The sequence below is a fragment of the Triturus cristatus genome, chromosome 12 (assembly GCF_964204655.1).
Source record: "Triturus cristatus chromosome 12, aTriCri1.1, whole genome shotgun sequence".
Taxonomy (NCBI): Eukaryota; Metazoa; Chordata; class Amphibia; order Caudata; family Salamandridae; genus Triturus; species Triturus cristatus.
Genome location: NC_140595.1, coordinates 62386555 through 62403827, shown reverse-complemented (window position 1 = coordinate 62403827; position 17273 = coordinate 62386555). Strand labels below are relative to the sequence as shown.

The following is a 17273-nucleotide window of genomic DNA, read 5'->3' as shown; positions in this document are numbered from 1 at the left end:
TGGGTACTCGGTCCTTAGTCCTTCGCTGACGGGTGCTGAGAATGAAAGAGGGTTTGCCCTGCCCCTGCCTCTCCCTTCCTCGAACGGCCTCAAACGGCCCGCTCTTTGCCCGGTCTTCGCCCCGGACTTCGCCCCACGCGCGTCCCGCTAGCGCGTGTAGGCGGGGCTGCGGTTAAATACAGGAAGGGGGCTACGGGAGGGGAGGAGTCGGGAAGATGGCCAGGTGCTGCCGGTGTGCGAGACGCACGGCACCCTGGTCGTCGCAGTCCCGAGTGCTTGTTGGTGGGGCTGTTAGCAGCAGCAGCATGTCCCCTGAGTGCACCGCGTAGCGTCCTTCAGAGCGTGTGCAGAGGTGGAGGAATAAAGCCCAAGTGATCAGCAGGTAGAGCCCAGCCTTCGAGCGGCTCCCGCGAAGCGGGGGCCGCGAGGCGTAATAAGGGCAGCAGGGGAGGAGTCGGGAAGATGGCCAGGTGCTGCCGGTGTGCGAGACGCACGGCACCCTGGTCGTCGCAGTCCCGAGTGCTTGTTGGTGGGGCTGTTAGCAGCAGCAGCGTGTCCCCTGAGTGCACCGCGTAGCGTCCTTCAGAGCGTGTGCAGAGGTGGAGGAATAAAGCCCAAGTGATCAGCAGGTAGAGCCCAGCCTTCGAGCGGTATCCTCTGTTTGACAGGGGAGGTAGTTGAACCGATGTACCACTTGTCACATGGACACGTGATAACGTAGACCACAAATTCAGTATTACACTGTATGTTTTTGCGTATGGACCATTGTCTGTTGGTTCTTTGTAATATCACCTCTTTTACATTGTCACTGTGACTGCAAGCTTTGCATTTTCCACATTTGTGGAATCCTCCCTTTTTCGCCAGCCAAGTCAGTTGCTTATTTACCATGTGGCTTCTTACTATTTGATCTTTTATGGATTTGCCTTTCCTGTATGTTATTGAAGGATGGGGACCTAGTTTTTCTTTAAGTGTTTTATCTTGAAGTAATGTCAAGAATTCCTGTCATGCGAGGGGAGGAAAACGGTAACCAGCGAAAACGGACTACATCTCCCAGGATGCTTAGCGGTTGAGAGGTTATGTAAACAGGAGAGCTGTTACATAACTCAAGGAAAACACGCCCTTATGTAAACAGGAGAGCTGTTACATAACTCAAGGAAAACACGCCCTTATGTAAACAGGAGAGCTGTTACATAACTCAAGGAAAACACGCCCTTATGTAAACAGGAGAGCTGTTACATAACTCAAGGAAAATACGCCCTATAAAGGGAGGAACCGGGAGGTACAACACTGTCGGATATTGTGTTTACACCGACGTACCTGCTTAGTGAAGAGCAGTGTTCCGGAGTGGTGCTCCAGTAAGGCAAGAACGGAGGTAGGTCGAGTCGTTACTCCCTGGGCCGTGTCTTGCCCCATCGTCACCTGTGAAGGACCCGGAAGCTCTACCGGATAACCATTGAGCTTCGCTTTTTGACTCGGCTGAGTCAAAGCGCAGTGGCGCTTTTGCTGGTTGGAGTCGTAACTCCCAGCCCGACCAGAGATACAGGGACTGCCAGCTGTAACGCACACCAGGAGGTGTTTGCCGCGTTACAGAATCGGAAGTCCACAGGATCGATCGAGCGGCTGCTCTCGGTTCAGTCTTCTTTGCTTGTGATTGGGGTATCGGTGACGCATCACCAGGAGGTGACTCCGCGTCCCGGTGCAGTCTGAGGAAGAGGTTGAGCGGCTGCTCCCTTCAGGTAGAGACCCCGGCTGGGTGTTTCCCTGACTCCTCGATTCTCCCCAACACTCTTCGTGCCCCTCACAGCCTACCGATTGGCATTGTCGGCCATTTCATTTCTGCCCTCTGTTGGCATACGCCGGGATCGGCGTATATGCAGAGGACGGTTAGGACCATCCGTGCTGTGGGCTGGTAACGTACTTAGCCTGGAGGATTCCAGTGACTATAACCTTTGTTTATTCCTTGTATTATTTTTGCCTTCATTAAAATAACTAAACCTTCACAAGTGGTTGCGTTCTCATTATCGTGTCTGTTAAACGATCCTGAGACGTTCAGGGCGTTACAAAATATCCGACCTTAATAACACTAACTGTCTCCCGGTCGATAACAGACATGGCAACACTTGATAATGTGCTGGCTGCTTTAGCGACCGTGCAAATTGAATTGGCTGCCTCCAGGCAAGAAACAGCCGATGTAAAAGCCAGACTGGATGCTATCCAATTGGACCCGCTCACGCCCAGCACCTCCCTCACGAACCAGACCCCTGCGGTAGTAGTGGAAATGCCGGTAGCCGTCCCCTTGGCAACACCAGAGAGGTACAGTGGGCATCCTAACACAGTGCAGGTATTCCTCACACAAGTGGCGCTACATTTATCGTGCAAACCAAGGGCGTTCCCCACGAGTCAGGCTCGTGTGGCTTTCCTTATATCCTATTTGGCTGGAAACGCGGCACAATGGGCCGTACCTCTGGTGAGCAGGGACGACCCCATCTTATGTGATTGGGGTGCTTTTCGCGAGGAACTCCTGAAGGTCTTCGACAGACGGGCTGACTCGTACACGGCGGACCGTGAAATGCTTGAGTTGAGACAGGGATCCAACGACCTGGTGCAGTATCTCAACGCGTTCCGAAGGCTGGTTGCGGAAACCAAGTGGCCTGTTGCTAAACAGACGGCGCTCTTCCATCACGGGCTGTGCGATGAGCTCAAGGACGCCGTGGCTCATATTGACCCACAACCCAAGACATGTGAGGGCCTTATCAACCTGGTATTACGGCTGGAACATAGGCTAAGTGAAAGAAAGGGGGATCATGGGAGAAAAGGAAAATCCCTTCCATCCTATGTGACAGTGGGAAGTCCTGAAACTTCCACCGCATCCAAGGGAGAACCCATGGACATCGGCGCAATACGAGCGAGCCTCACAGCCACGGAGAAAGAGTCACGCCGTAAACAAGGATTGTGCCTATATTGTGGCAAAAAAGGCCACTACGTACGTGAATGCCCTGCCAAACCGAAGACGTCACGTTATCGGGCCAACCGGTCGGTAACAGCCGTGGTGGACGTGCCGGCGGAAAACTAGAGGACTCCCAGACCAAAGAAGGGGCATCTCGGAGTCACTCATCCATCCCTTCACTTTCCAACTCGGTCACTAAGGGACAACGACACCTGTTTCTCACGGTGCACGTGGGAGTGCATGACCAGTGGATACCCATTGTGGCCATGGTGGATTCAGGGGCCACTGGCATGTTTATGGACCACAACGAGGCATGCAGGCTAGGGCTAGTGCTTCTTCCCAAAGCTGTACCCGAAGACGTCTATGCTGTAGACGGAAGGCGATTGGTGACGGGGCCCATCAGGCAGCACACGGGGGTCCTTCCGATGAGATGTGGGAGGAACCATTTGGAACAAATCGATTTTAACATCATCCGAGCGCCCCAATATGGCGTCAAATTGGGATTGCCGTGGCTACAGAAACACAACCCCTCTGTGGATTGGCCAACACATCGCATCGAACTGACGTCACCGTATTGCATCCTGCATTGTGGAATAAGAACGGAATCCCTTGGCGCAGATGAGAGCGGGAGTCAGACGGTGGCTACAGCGGCAGAAAAAGATGTGGCTCTCCCCCAGGCTTATCACAGTTTTGAGGATGTATTTGATGAGGTGAAGGCGGAAGTGCTACCACCACATAGACAGTTTGACTGCCAGATCGACCTGGTGCCAGGGGCCAGCGTTCCCAGCGGCAAGGCTGTATGCCCTGATGGAGCCTGAAAACGTGCATCTCCGGGGGTACCTGGATAAACTCCTCAAGCTAGGATTCATCCGCCCGTCCAAGTCTCCGGCCGCCTCGCCCCTCTTCTTCATCCCGAAGGCTAATGGGGAGCTGAGAGCCTGTGTGGACTTTAGGGCATTGAATGCGATAACCGTAAAGAATCGGTACCCCTTGCCTCTCATCAGTGTACTCCTGGAACAGGTCAAGAAAGCTCGCATCTACACCAAGTTGGATTTGAAAGGGGCATACCATCTGGTGCGCATGAGGGACGGAGACGAGTGGAAGACCGCCTTTAAGACCAGGTTCGGCCTTTTTGAGTACCTCGTCATGCCGTTCGGTCTGTGCAACTCCCCGGCAGCCTTTCAGTACTTTTTGAATGAGGTATTCAGAGAGGAGTTGGATATCTACGTAGTCGTATATATCGACGACATCCTCATCTATTCGTCCAGTGTGGAGGAGCACGTACACCACGTCAAAGCTGTGCTCCAAAAGCTGAGGGAAAACATGCTGTTTTGTAAACTCAGCAAGTGTGACTTCCACGTCACATCCGTGGAATTCCTCGGAGTGATGCTGAGTCCAGAGGGACAGGAGATGGCAGAACGAAAGATCAAGGCGGTGAAAGAATGGCCGGTGCCCCAAAGCGTGAAGGACGTCCTAAGTTTCATTGGCTTCGCCAACTTTTACAGGCGGTTTATAGATGGATTTTCAGGATTGGTGGCCCCAATCACACAGCTACTGAGGAAGTCCAAGGAGTTTGTCTGGTCCCCTGAAGCGAACAAAGCCTTTGAGGCCCTGAAAAGCGCCTTTGGTAAAGCGCCGGTGTTGGCTCACCCCGATCCGGATCTCCCCTACGTGGTGGAAGCGGACGCATCGGATGTGGCGCTGGGGGCTATCTTGTCCCAACGCAACCACGACACAGGGGTGCTTCATCCCGTTGCGTACATGTCCCGCAAACTCAACGACGCCGAACGCAACTACCATATTGCGGAGAAGGAGCTTCTCGCAATCAAGGACGCCTTCACCGAATGGAGGCATTGGTTGATGGGGGCAAGACATGTGGTATCGGTGTACACGGACCATCGGAACCTACAGTTCATGACGGCCACAAGACACCTTTCTCCCAGACAGCTGCGGTGGATGATCTTCTTTGCGGGGTTCAACTTCCGCATCACATATCGGCCGGGGACGGAAAACCGGAAGGCGGACGCCCTGTCCCGTCAATCTGCAGTTAAGGAACCATTGCCTGCGACCGAGCATTCCATCATTTCCCCGAGGATGGTATTGGGGGTTATCCAACCGGATACTTTCCTGAGGGGAATAAAGAGAGGGATCAGGTCATTCGCATGGCGGAGGTGGCTCCTCAGTCACAGAGAATGGCAGCTGAAGGACGGGATACCCCTGAAGGGCAGGTGCCTATTGATACCCACGCCTAGGCTAAGGAAACAAGCATTCATCTGGTGCCATGACTCTCCATGCGCAGGTCATTTGGGCTTTGAAAAAACGGTGGCTAGCATGGGACGGCATTTCTGGTGGCCAACCATGAGAGTGGATGTCAGGAGGTGGGGACAGGAGTTTCCTACGTGTGCTACCATGAAGGCCGACCATGGCCGAACCCAAGGGCTCTTACTTCCACTTCCGACCCCGGATAGACCATGGGATAGCATATCACTGGACTTCGTGGTGGGCCTACCGGTAGACCAGGGGATGACGGCAATACTGGTGGTGGTGGATTACTTGACGAAAATGGGGCACTTCATCCCCTGCAAGAGAGTCCCTACGGCCGGGGAATTGGCGTCACTACTCCTAAAGAATGTGGTACGACTGCATGGATTACCTGGGGTGATCGTGTCGGACCGGGGGTCGCAGTTTACTGCGCAATTCTGGAAGACTTGGTGCACTGCGCTGCATGTTAAGACCGCCCTGTCCACCAGCTACCACCCTCAAACGGACGGCCAAACCGAGCGCCTGAACCAAACGCTCAAACAGTATCTGCGATGTTTTGTGGACCAGAGCAAGGAAGAATGGGTCGACTTGCTATGGGTTGCAGAGATCGCCTATAACAACGCCACTCACAGCTCCACACAGTCATCTCCGTTCTATAGCAACTATGGCCAACATCCCAGGTTCTTGCCATTTCTAAATCCGTTCAGAGAGGACAGGATTCCCGCCACAGCGGACAGGGTGGCACACATAAAAGACACGTTGATGCGCTCAAGGGCTGTCCTAATAGAGGCCAAGAGAAGATACAAGGCTGCGGCAGACAGGAAGAGAAGGCCCGGGCCACTGTACCGCACTGGAGACCACGTCTGGATATCCACAAGAAACATGAGGTTTCGAAAGAACAGTGTGTTCCATCCCAAGTACATGGGCCCCTATCGAATTACCAAGTGTATGGGTCCCGTGAACGTGAAGGTGTGCTTCCCCCAGTCATTGCGGATACACCCTGTCTTTCATGTATCATTGCTCAAACCAGCACCCTCCAAGCCGTCTGGGACACCTAGGCCGGTATGCGTGGAGTATGAAGTGTCGGGCATACGGGCGTCCCAATGGCGCAGGGGGAAGCTGTGGTACCTGGTTGCGTGGAAAGGCTATGGCCCGGAGGAGCAGTCATGGGAACCGGCTGAAGGGGTTCATGCTCCGCGCTTGGTCTCCTTGTTCCATCGGCGTTTTCCTGCCAGCGCTGGACCCGTGGGGAGCCGCTGAGAGGGAGGATGTACTGTCAAGAATTCCTGTCATGCGAGGGGAGGAAAACGGTAACCAGCGAAAACGGACTACATCTCCCAGGATGCTTAGCGGTTGAGAGGTTATGTAAACAGGAGAGCTGTTACATAACTCAAGGAAAACACGCCCTTATCTAAACAGGAGAGCTGTTACATAACTCAAGGAAAACACGCCCTTATGTAAACAGGAGAGCTGTTACATAACTCAAGGAAAACACGCCCTTATGTAAACAGGAGAGCTGTTACATAACTCAAGGAAAACACGCCCTTATGTAAACAGGAGAGCTGTTACATAACTCAAGGAAAACACGCCCTAAAAAGGGAGGAACCGGGAGGTACAACGCTGTCGGATATTGTGTTTACACCGACGTACCTGCTTAGTGAAGAGCAGTGTTCCGGAGTGGTGCTCCAGTAAGGCAAGAACGGAGGTAGGTCGAGTCGTTACTCCCTGGGCCGTGTCTTGCCCCATCGTCACCTGTGAAGGACCCGGAAGCTCTACCGGATAACCATTGAGCTTCGCTTTTTGACTCGGCTGAGTCAAAGCGCAGTGGCGCTTTTGCTGGTTGGAGTCGTAACTCCCAGCCCGACCAGAGATACAGGGACTGCCAGCTGTAACGCACACCAGCAGGTGTTTGCCGCGTTACAGACTCGGAAGTCCACAGGATCGATCGAGCGGCTGCTCTCGGTTCAGTCTTCTTTGCTTGTGATTGGGGTATCGGTGACGCATCACCAGGAGGTGACTCCGCGTCCCGGTGCAGTCTGAGGAAGAGGTTGAGCGGCTGCTCCCTTCAGGTAGAGACCACGGCTGGGTGTTTCCCTGACTCCTCGATTCTCCCCAACACTCTTCGTGCCCCTCACAGCCTACCGATTGGCATTGTCGGCCATTTCATTTCTGCCCTCTGTTGGCATACGCCGGGATCGGCGTATATGCAGAGGACGGTTAGGACCATCCGTGCTGTGGGCTGGTAACGTACTTAGCCTGGAGGATTCCAGTGACTATAACCTTTTGTTTATTCCTTGTATTATTTTTGCCTTCATTAAAATAACTAAACCTTCACAAGTGGTTGCGTTCTCATTATCGTGTCTGTTAAACGATCCTGAGACGTTCAGGGCGTTACAAGTAATATGTCCCATCTTTTCCTGACTATTTGACTGAACAAATTGGATTGTAGGTGGTGATGAGCCTGATAGTTGAATCTGATTTAGTTTGATTGATCTTAGGTGCTTTGTAGAGTGCCTCCTCCCTCCTTATTGCATCAGCTTTTCTCTCTCCCATTCTCAACATACCACTAGGATACCCTCTAGCACAAAATCTTTTGCTCATCTCAGTTTTATTTTTTTTGTATGTTGCTTCTGAGCTACAGTTTCTCTTGGCACGGAGAAATTCACCAAAGGGAATACTCCACCTAAAATTCAGTGGATGACAACTGGTGGCATGTAATACTGAGTTGCCAGCTGTTTTCTTCCTGAAAACATCAGTTATAAGTTTGTCCTTCTGAGCTGTTACTCTAATATCAAGGAAATCTACACTTTCCTGACGGTGTTGCATGGAGAATTTAAGGTTCACTAAATTGTTGTTTAATTCAGTGACAAAGCTAAGGAGATCATTTTCAGTACCCTCCCAGACAAAGAAGACATCGTCTATATATCTGAGCCAAATACTGACTTTATTAGTCCAGTATTCTAAGGTTTCACTCCAGAGCACCTGCTTCTCCCACCAGCCTACCAAAAGATTGGCATAGCTGGGAGCAAAGCAGGTGCCCATCGAAGTTCCTTGTATTTGTTTGTAGAGAACACCAGTAAAGGTAAAGATGTTCTCCACGAGACATAGTATGATAATTTGTAGCAACATTTGAGTATGGGCTACAAGATGTATACTTCTGGTTCTCAAGAAGTGTTCGCATGCTTTAAGCCCATCATTGTGTCTAATGCTGATATATAGACTTTCGACATCCAAACACACCAACCAAAAATGCTTCTCCCAATGTATACTCTCAATTTTTTGGAGAAAGTCTTTAGTGTCTCTAAGGTATGATGTTAGATCTTTAATATAGTCGGCTAAAAAATAATCCACATAGCGTGAAACATTCTCTAGCAGACCATTCTTAGAGGACACAATGGGTCTTCCTGGTGGTTATGTACAATCTTTATGCACCTTAGGGAGGAGATAAAAGGTTGGTATGGTCGGTGTTTCACTTTTCAGAAATTTGACTTCATCCCAGTTCAATAGATTATCATCAGACCATTCTTTAAGGTGATTAAAGAGTCTGATCTGCAGTTTCAAAGTGTAGGAGTGGTCTACCTTCATATAGCATAGCATATATATCTATATCTCTCTCACCACATGAGCGATGGAACACTAAAGTGTGTCTAATATTTGCCGCAAAAACTAGGCTGGCACTGTTGGATCCTTCTCCTGATGCTGCAAGTAACCAGGGTCTCAATGTTGACCATGTGCTGACAGGAAGTCAACAGGTCCTGCTGCCTTCTGATGGTCTTGAGCCTGGATTTATCCGCCAAGGAAAGAAAGGGAGGGAGAAACCTAAAGTCAACCCCATCGCGTTTTGCACCACTACTTTTTAGAATATCATTGTGTGCTGCTCTGGCAGAAGCAGTTTATGCCTAACAAGCGTTTCCTCCATCATCGGCGCAATATCACTCTACCTCTTGGAGGTACAGTCTGTGCCTGACAAAAGGCTTGGCTCGACGCCTGGCGCTGGACCCCGGCCTGCATTTTATCAAGGATTTTGAGTGTCTTTCAGGCTTTGTTGATGAGACGATCTTCTCAGTAGGCATGCTAAATCCTTTTACATTTGTAGCGAGCATGTAACAAGTAATTAAAATAACATGACATTACATAAACTCTCACAGCGTCAAAACCGGCATTAAAAATTCCACTAATTCTGGTTTATATTTGAAAGTGTCTCTTAAGTCCTCGAGTCTAGGTGCTCTGTAAACCAACCTATATGTTCTGTTTCTCATCCTTGCAGTCATGCATCCTCCCACTGACTCATTCATGCATTCTAGCGCTTACCATTGGATGTGAGGAGGCAAAATACCATTACTCACAGTGTAACAGACCCAGTGACACAAATGGACAATATGTTGTCAGAGAAAAGAAGAATATGAAGGACACTCGAACAAAGACCCTCTGTATGTAGAATTTTCTTTGAGTTTTTAACTTTGTGTTTTAACTAAACCCATCAGTCCCTCTTAAGGAGGTCTGACAAGTGATATCAAGCTGCACATTTTCTAACCCCGGAGTTTTTCTAAGGATGTAACCAACACCGAAAATACTTTGTTACTGGCGGAATTTGTTCAATTCCATGTTACACAATGTCTGTGTGCAGGCATCAACAGAGTAATCTCAATCCACCTTTAACTGCCGATTGTCTTCAAGAGGAATTTTACAAAAAATAAGTCCGGGCTGCTGCATTAGTTGTAAATTTTAAAATAAACCAATCGGGTCAATGGTAGCTGACATAACTTACTAATGAATCCAACATGTCTATACACCTTACCTCTGGCTTACCAGCATAAACCCCTCAGGCCTACTTTATTGAATATAAACTTTCCTGCAAGTGAGTCATCAAGTTTAAAGTTGTGCAATGAGACACGTTCACAACATTACAGCTGGGAAACAATATACATCCCCTACTAAGCCACATAACAAGGATTCTCACAGTGCACATCTACCCACAGGGTTTGTCAACACCAAAAGGTTTGTACTATTAGGGTAATATGTGATATTCCATGTAACCAAGCACATTCTTTTCCAGCGGTGTGCACAGACTGGTTTTGACTATTGGTCAGATGAGGGAAGCCCAGCTCTTTTGGGCCATTTGTCATGCCAACTTCACAACCGATCAGGCTGGGGTAATTCATATTTCTAGTGTACTAGCTTGGTACGACTGGAGGATTGTATCCCCAGATAGGTTTTCTAGGATTTCTCACTGACGTGTTAAAGTGGATCATTGCAGTGGCCTTGTAGGAGTCCATGGTTGGTGTCTATGGACAACCAGCACCAACTAAAATTAGGGCCAGACCTTCTGTCCTAATGCCATCTCAGTAGCGTAGTGCAATGGAAGGAAAGAGCTATCACTGAGAAGAAAGGCACACCAAAGGTAGCCCTGTAGTGAGGCCCTTCCTTGAAGAGCCATCTACCGTCCAGTTGTGCAAATGTGACGGGTGTGCACGAACGATAAAAGCCAGTAGTGCACAGCTTTGAGTGAGGAGTGGGGGAAGGAGCTGGGTTGAGCTGAATAAGACCCTACTAGGGGTATTGCCACATAGGAGTCAGGCGATATTGGTTGTGGGCCTATAGCAGAGATGGAGTGATGTTCACACACAGGGTCGGACTGGGGCAATAAAAAAAAAAATCGGTTTGGGCACCAAAATAAAAGTAGCCTCAATTTGTGAAGCGGATTGCTAAAGAAGTGGCAATGCTAGGGAAATCATCAGTAAAAACCGTCTCGCCTGGCCATAAACGGGCTCATAACTGCTAAAAAACCAGCCCACATACCGATCTCTCAGACAAACCCATCGGGCACTGGTTGATTGCCCTATAGGCCAGTCCAAACCTGCTCAAATCACAGGACTCCAAGAATGGTTTGGATCAATGGATTAAAGAGGAATAGATGATGAAACCGGAAGGGATTGGAATCGCCTGAGGAGACATCCACAATGCTGCAGAGCCAAAAGTCCAAACAGATTGCTGAAGGCTAGGATAAGTGACAATGTCGCCTATGTGCCAGCGATGAGGAAGAAAGAGAATCAGATCTGATGGTAAGCCATGTCATATTTATCGTTTTTTTGATAACTGTGAATAGAATTCAATATAGTGCTTAATTTAAAAATTAAATTGAGGCAATAGATTGTCTGCCACGACCCAGTTCTAAAGGCCAATTTCTATTTGCGCCATGGCAGAATGAGATGGTGGCGGCGGTGGAAGCATGTGGTGAAGACATTAGCAGGCAGCAGAGGGGGCCTCCTGCTCACTTGCAGTCTGGGGGCACAGCGACATAGTTACTGGCCCAGAATCGCCTGTTTTATTGTTCGATGCGGATATTTGATTCCACATCTTCAGGTTCTCAAGGACAGTAAGGCCACTGGTTCACGTTGCCCCGAAGGGCATGCTAGGCTGTCCGTGTAGCCTCATTAAGAAGTGGGTGGACTGCTCTTATCTACCGGCAGAGCTGCTGCTACCGGAAATGACCTCACTGTGTCACCTGCAGGTGCGTCGAGGGTGCCCTTAGGGCGGGGCTTTGAACCCAAAAACCACACCGTGTTTTCCTGTCTGGTGCCGCCATGCAGGACCTCCCAGTACCGGGCAAGAAAATAAAATATCTGCAAACGCTGGGAGGACCCTCCCAACCCGCTAACATCAATGATTCATCGTTTTTTCAATCAAAATTGAAAAACAAATGTTATCTGTGTGCAGGCAGGCGATGCTGGGCATGCAGTGTCGGGACTTGTACCGACCAAGCTGCTGAGTAGCTGGCCCACACTGGCCATAAACAGAAACCTTCGGAATTAAGCATCTTGGCTGTCCACCAATGGCACCATCGTTTTCAGTTCATGGCTGCCTGAGCACTGGGAAAGGTCCTTTTGGACCGGACCTAGTTCTCTGGCCAATCAGTTTCACTTTAACTCTTTTGCCTTCCTCTCCTGTACTCGGGGCTTTAAGTGGGGTGATAATCTGCTTGTAAGTATCGTTTTCTCCAAACGAGTACAGATGAACAAGGTCTGCCCCGTGACGGAGGGCTAGTCTCACAAACCCCTTGCGCTCCTTTAGGGTGACACAGTGCTTTCCTGGTCTGCAATCCAACGACTCCGCAGCTCCTCCAACCACAATGACCACTGCATTTCCAGTGCCATTCTTGGAGAGGATGTAGTCAATTGTATCACGACTCACAGGACATATGCCTCCAGACATCAAGTACTCTCTCAGCAGACGCAATCGGAAGTTTCCAGCCAAAGTAGCAAGATACGATTTGATACCAGGAAACTTCACAGAGACACCGGTGGCTTCAGTACCAAAGTTGCAGAATGCACCCAAACCCATGATCCCGTGAGGATGATAGCCAGATATGTAATTTCTGCTTGGTAGCAAGTTGTGAGTTTTAACCAGTCTGACTGGGAAGTAGTCCCTGAAGTATTTCCAAACAGTCCAATTCCTGACCCATGTCGACCTTCTTCCACCTTTATTTGGTGTATTCCAGTCAAAAACTAGCCAAGCCAGATATAGGGCGGCGATCAGCCAGCAATCAGTGCAGAAGATGTAGATTATTACTGTATATCCAACACCCATCATAAGAAAGGTTATAACCCATTGTAGCACTGAGACAATTTGCAGCTGCTTCTCCACTTTAGACTTGGACAGCCAAGAAAAATTGGTAAAAACCTGTACAGCGACTGGAAACTGGAGCCATTGCCTCGCAGGACTCCCGAGTACGCCGCGATGAGGGTCTTTATGGCGAGCCCCTGGGCTGCTGCGATGTAGGGATGTTCATGCGAAGGAGGCTGGTACGACTCTGTTGCCACAGGCACAGCTTCTTCCCTCTTAAGTGGGATGAAAAAACTTGGGGGGGGGGAGGGTCTCTCAAAGGGGTGTGGCCAATGTAGTTAAGGGCGTGGCTTAGAAACACCTAAGCTAAAAATCTGTGTTTAGCATAGTGTGCCGCCCGACTTGTATTTTGCTGTTTCTGTCATTGCTTCCAGATATATGTTACAACTAGTAACATCATACCTCCAAGTCAGGACTGTTGGCTTTGTCAATGGTTGTTAATTGCATAAGATAAATAAGCAGCAACTATGGCTTGTATGTAATATTGAAAAAGCTTCCACTTAAAGCCCTGGTGTCACCACGACAATGTTGCAGCTCCAAAGTTTAAAAAAGAGAAGGGAATTCCAGAGAGAAAATGACTCTCTTTAAAGGATTTCCATTCCCCTACAACGCTCACCTGGCATTAAGTCATGCTGTAACTCTACACTAGTGAGTAGTGCAGTCCGAAAAAAAAACGGGCCCCCTGTGTCAGGGCACAAAACAGAGCCCGATAGAGACCCGTTTCGAGGCCCCCCTTAAAAACTGCCAGTGCTCAGATCCGGTGAGACCCGACCCATTTAAAGCCCTACCTGTACTTCAAATTAGTAGGGACTTTGTCATTTGTACATTTCAAAGGGGAACGAGTAAAACACGTCTAAAGATATACTGTCCCTTCCAAAATCGCGTATACGTTTGCAACCCCTCCTCGAGCATCGCCGTGCCACCTCTGGCGCTAGCCCATTCTTGCTTTCCACCAGGGAGCATAAATTAGGAAGGCATTCTTATAATGCACCACACTTTTGGGATGTCACCTTTTTTCGGTTCAAATTGATATACAAAAAAACGCCCTCATCTTCTACATTTGTTTTCAAAAACTGATTGCAAGCAATGGCGAAAGCACTGTAGTTTATTCTGAGCAACTAATCCTCACAAGGACTGTGTATCCTATCTTTGCAATTTTCTTCCAGCGAGTACCTGGGCCTTTCCCACTTTTGAAGGTATAACAGAACCATAGTAGATCACTTGCGGATGCGATATTCTGCTCCCTGCTGTATCGAGATAACAAGGTTCAGGTCTGGTACTCATTTCTGCAATATCCAGAAAGTTGCAATGGTGGCTTTCCGCATTTCGAGGCCTTGCCAACCCTTTGAGAAGGTTAGCTTTCATGCACCAATTTCTACCTCTTGGTTGGAAAGCGAGTTTTACTGTTATGTGCTTCTGGGTGACGTATTTATACCTGATAAGAATATTGTGGTACTGTGAAAAAGCTTTGCAGCTGGGACACACCTCAGGTGGTTTTAACCCTATCCATTTTCTCAGGTGGAGAAGTGTGGCTCAATGGTTAGAGCGGCAGACCCTGATGCAGAGGTCTGGCCCGGACCAGGGTTCAATTCCCGCCTCGGCGGGTCTTGGGCTCAATTTCCCCGACCCGATAATTCTCGCCTCGGTGTCTATTCTAATCATGGGTCCCACTCTGCAACTCTGGGCAATAGCTTGCTTAATCTCCCCATTGGCCCCAAAAGCGCTAGGATGCCTGGCTTCACCTTGGGGGTGCCCAGGAGTGGGCACTTCACAGGGAAAGGCCAGGAAGGGTTCCACAGCGGTATGTGCACAGCGCCTGAGAGACCCTTTCGGGGGTGTGCGGAGCGCTATATAAATGCACTACATTTACTTACAGGGTAGGGTCAAAACTGCTTTATATGTTCTGGTATTGCCAGTACTGAGCCCCAGGACTAATTTTTGAACCCCAGAACTTATTGCTGTACCAGTGATGTATTGTTGGGCATGCTTTACTTTGTCTTGCTAAGTTTGTATGTAAAGTGCACAGTAAAACGTATTTTAAATTCTGACAATCGTCTTTACATGGTTCTTGAGATAGCTGCAGGCAGGAACAGGTCGCTGACTGCCATTTACAGACGCTTTCATGCAGTTGCACTCTGAAGTAGACTACTCGCCATGGTTTCTGAAAATGTTTATGCATGCAATAAAGGATTTTATATTTTTGGACCCAGTAGTGGTATTCTCAGTGAGTTTCGTGCTTACGAAGTTTATTTCTGAAGAAGTAATGTTTAGGACACAGATATTCCGATTTTTTTTCCTCCAGTTTGGTCGTTCTTCCTCCCTGAGGCTTCAAGGCAGGATTCGTGGCCAGCAGGTCAGCAGCTCATTGCTCACAAACTGACAGGTGTCCCACTTGCTCTTAGACCATTGGCCTTTCCTTGCACTATCCCCCCCCCACACACACACACTCTCTCACACCACTGGCCTTCCCACTGCTTCTCACACCTCTTGGCACTTCTTATCTATTCTCCTAAAATTGTCAGCCTGTGCATCCAGGCAAAGACTGGAGAGGTGAAAGGTATCCTCCCTGTTTGGACCCATTGAGGCCTCAAAAATGGATAGGGTTAAAACCACTGCTCTTCCACTCTTACTTAGCCTCCCACTTAACCCCTTCTCCACTTCTACTTATGTACCCTTCTAAATCCTTCCTCAGCATAACCATACCGCCAACTCTCAACAGTGTCAAATACCTAGTATGTTGTTGCTACCAGGTCATTCACAAATTGCCGCTTTACAGCATCCACCCTGGTTGCCTACAGAGCATGCCTGTGCATTTTTCCTGCCACGCTTCAATGGACTCTACAGCAATTTTTACCTTGGCTGTCTGTGACCATTTCATTTCTCCTCTATTGTCGCTCAGGGCTGGATTTCATAGTGACTTTCACAAGTAGGTCCAGACAAACTGTTTATTTCCAGTGTTAAAAGGATGAATGTGATGTGTGAGCTCGGTATTAAACCGTAGCTTTGTTGAGCTGCAACTGTCTGTATTTCTTGGCCTCTTTCCTTGGCTGGCTGCCCGGTTTCAATTGGTGGGTTTGCTCGCATTGTGGGCACATTAGGTCCTTGGCTGCCTGCAGCCAGAGCATTCCTATTGATTTCCAACTGTTTCTCCACTGTAGTCACTAAGGAGAATGGCCATGTCGCCTCTTGTGCATCCCAGTAGGTTATCCCTGTTGCTGCTGGATGAATTCTCCAGATCAATGGCCAGTACTGCCTGTATACCTCTGAACTTGCCTCTGTCACCGTTGAACATGCCCTAAATAGTAACTGTTGACACTGAATTTCTCTTGTTAATGGGAATGGGTTACTCTTTGGTGACGACTTCGGGTCTTGGTCTTCCAAAACATGAAGGGATGAAAACTGATACATTTTATTTTTAATAATCTCCGATCCAAGAAGTCCTTGCAACTGGGGATTCTGGTGATTTGAGAGACTCACTGGCGTGGTCACTAGGAAGTTTCACTTTTTTAGGCATGTGAATCAACGAGGGCTCTGTATGGGTATTGTCTGTGACCTGTGAGGTAACACTTGAATGTCTGTGTTGCTCAGACAAAATTATGTCCTTTCCAAACTATGGAGAGGAGTTGCTGTTGATCAATGATGGACAGTCCAGGCTTGTCGAAAGTCTAAGTTAAAAAAAGTATCTTGCCACAAATGTCTGGTCAGGAGCCTCACGCTGCAAGGTGTATCCAGATTCATAGATTCATTAATGTCACTGGTGGGAGGTGGTGGCGGCAACATCTCTGAAAAACAAAGTTCACCAACATTCCATGCTGTGATTGCCAAGGATTGATTGATCGATGAGGAGGGTGAGTGGGCTGTACCACCTACGTGCTGAAAGATCTGCCACTGAATGTGATAAACCAGAGAAATCCGGAAAATCAACCTGCATATAGAGTACTATGCCTCTTAAAGGAGTCATGGCTACACAGAGCACAGCACAATTCACTAAAAGAAAGACGTGTTTAGTATGTATTCTATACCATAGTTGTTTCCACATATGTTGTTCTGCATTCTTAATGCACACAGGTGACGGACGCATCACAACAGTTTGTACAAAGGCTAGAATTGTTACATGTGAACTGTCCCGGTTAGATTAATGTATGTCCACTACATGCATGAATGATTACTAATGTGACATTTCTTTTTAAGTTTAAAAGAATTTTATTAGAAAATGAAAAGGAAAATGCAATACAGAATATCAATTAGGAAGGAGGGGGAGAGGGAGAGGGGGTAGAAAAAGGGGGGGGAAGGGGATTACAAAAATGCAATATGTAAGAGAAAGTACACAACACAGCAATGAACATGGGCATTGAAAAGAAACAAAGAAATTATATCAATCATGACTAAACGTCTAATTACAAGAGCATGAAAATAAAACAGCAAGATGAAAAATTCTGAA

The 17273-nt window shown here is 48.5% G+C and overlaps 1 pseudogene; it reads right to left on the bottom strand.

Annotated features, from left to right (window-relative positions):
• Positions 1–12061: 12061 nt before the first annotated feature.
• On the bottom strand, positions 12062–16124 carry LOC146772475 (diacylglycerol O-acyltransferase 2 pseudogene; annotated as a pseudogene).
• Between the last annotated feature and the right edge of the window lie 1149 nt (positions 16125–17273).